This window comes from Opisthorchis viverrini, assembly GCF_000715545.1.
Source record: "Opisthorchis viverrini unplaced genomic scaffold opera_v5_441, whole genome shotgun sequence".
NCBI classification, from domain to species: Eukaryota; Metazoa; Platyhelminthes; class Trematoda; order Opisthorchiida; family Opisthorchiidae; genus Opisthorchis; species Opisthorchis viverrini.
In genome coordinates this window covers 280,813-283,517 of record NW_008752104.1, presented here as the reverse complement: position 1 = coordinate 283,517, position 2,705 = coordinate 280,813, and positions in this window count along the sequence as shown.

Here is a 2,705-nt window from a genome sequence, read left to right as displayed (position 1 = left end):
CAGTAGACGAACCATGGTTCATCGGGTTTGGATATAGAACTTGCTTCAGTGCAGCTGAGATTTCGGTTTCTTTGGTGTATTAGCCTGGTGGCTTGGACGTTTATTGACAAAAGACGTAATTTCTGGTGTAAGATTAACGAGACTTTATGGAAAACGATACAATGCGTGAGAAAAACTTAGAACACATACGCACTAAAACCAGATCACCCATTAGAAGAATTCCGGTTTGGACGGTTCAGATGGCTGATGGTGCTCTACAGCAGTCTTTGGGTCCGCCGATGGCTTGTTTGGAGCAGCTACAAGTAATCTTTTGCATTTGAGCTGGCTCATTGTGGGAGTGCAATTGTGCGGGACGTTTTGTTCCTTGCGACACAAGTCTGAGTTTCATAAGTGTTAGCAGCAGAATATGGCCTGGAAAATCCTTGATGACACCCTCTCCAAATTTCGACGGGCCAAATATATCGCAGAAGAAGCGTAGTGACGGGTTATTGTCCCTATATACTCTGGAGTAAGTATAACGTTACTTAATTTCCCTTCATGTTTATAGCGGTAAAGTTTTTTATTTTGCTCCCACCAGGATCGCTTGACCCGAGGTTCACGTATAAACTATTTCGTCTGCGGTAACGAACCCAAGAAGCATATGCAGTTTTATGAACAGTCCTCACCTTTATTGACTGTGTGGGATTTTAGCTGACGACAGGAAGCACACACCGCACACCCGATTGGTGGCACTAAGGACGCCAAGAACTGATCAACAGGCAGATTCAACAGCACTACTCTAGGTTCTTCGTAGCGCTGCTTTCGAGAGGTGGGAGGTATTTCAAAGAGTGACCGCCCTGGTCGGCAACGTGATGCCAAGACAAACTTTCCTTGCATTTCACTCCGTTTTATCGGCCTTTGTTAGAGATGCCCAAAGTAAACTCTATTGCTTACTAATTTCAACTTTTCCCTTTCTTTAGTCTGGTTGAAAAATCTGGCGCATGTTCCTAAGATCCTTAAAATGACGTTGGCGTTGTAGTTGCTGCCTATGCAGCGTGTGCATCGCCTGTGTGCCTATCCGCTGGGATTTTTCCTACCGCATTGCAGATAAAACACGCCTAATCTGACGTTAGCACATCCATGCCAGTTGGTTGTTATAATCCCGAAAAGCTACCACCATGGACGAGGTGCTTCGCCTCGTGAAAGCAATACCTGTATGAAACACTGCACTACTCCTCGAAAATTATGGCAAAACTTTATCGTTTTTCGTCTCCATATTTACTGCTATCGGTCTTTTGTCTCAACCCCAAAAATTCCCAAGTTTAGATCATGGTTACAATGAGATTTCATCAAATTTTCTGGAAAGGATGAGTCACTATCATGGATAATATAGCAAGATCAAAGATGATCTGGAGGGAAGTTGACAGCTGGAGCGTTCTGATCAACCGCACAGAATTCCAGGAATCTGGCCGATATCGAAGTTAAAGGCTCCCCTGTTGGAGTCGGACTTAGATCGTCGAACGTTTTATATATTTTGTTCACTCAGTTGCATGAATTGACATTGTAGTTGATATAAATGGCAGTGTGACTACTCGAAACCTACAATAAATCCAGTCGGACAGATTTGTAGGAACTCATCCAGCACAATGCGTTGCGTTGGATTCTCTGTGATGTTATTCCGGATGGCATGTACAATTTTTCGGAGCGGGATACGCTTTTGGCCCCAATAATAAAAATCGCAAATGAAAGCAAACGTAGTCGTTTTGAACGGCCCGTATTGTTTATCTATTTGTATAGCTATTGAACGCACTAAATGGTTATAGCGCTTACGTGCATCTTTCAAAAACCCGAACAAAAATACTCAAGGGAAATTTGCAAAATTAGAAAAGATCGTAAATTTTCATAAAGGAAACTACTCACAATGTGGCTGAAAACTTTTCGAACTTGTGAGTAGTTTCCTTTATGGTAATATACTGCGATATCTCGAATATCGTGCCAACTGAATCATGAGGCGGCCTATGTGCAGCACATTTAGTTGCAGAACATCATAAACAAGAGATTCAGTTGACACCCTCGTGAAAGCCAAATTGATTTGCAAGTGAGTGTATTTCTCGAAAATCGAAAATTTTCATTAGATCACTCTGGGGTTCATATAAAATTGGATTACTTTTTGCATCTATGCCTTTAAGAAATACAAATATTGTCTGATACAGTAAGTCGCATCGTTTGATTTTCCAACTCAACTAAAAATGCCCCGCGATCAGTTCTTCATTTGAGATGCCCGCAATACCAGCAATTTCAGTTTGATTCTTTATATAATCTCTGTTTTAAAAGACATCAAAGGATGGTAATGAGACATAGTGCTATACTACAAGCAGTACGTCTGCATTCAACAAAATTTTACGCGCTTTTCTCGTGAGAATAAATAGATAAGTAAACTTACACAAAAAATAAATCAAAATGACTTTCTGAAATGAGGGTCACATGACATGATTCCGTAAGAGTTCACTTAAATTAGGATCGTTTCTATGATGAAGAAAATAATTCTTCCATAAAAACTACCAACTACACAATCACGTGTGACAAAAAATCCGTAAAAGTATACTTAAATCTTTGTCCTTCCTCGCTGAAGGCAAGTCTCAAAGTGGTAACTATTTATAAGTAATTAACAACAGTTTAAAATGTGAGCTTATCACGTGTTTTGTGAGTTCCGAAGTTCTTGGGAA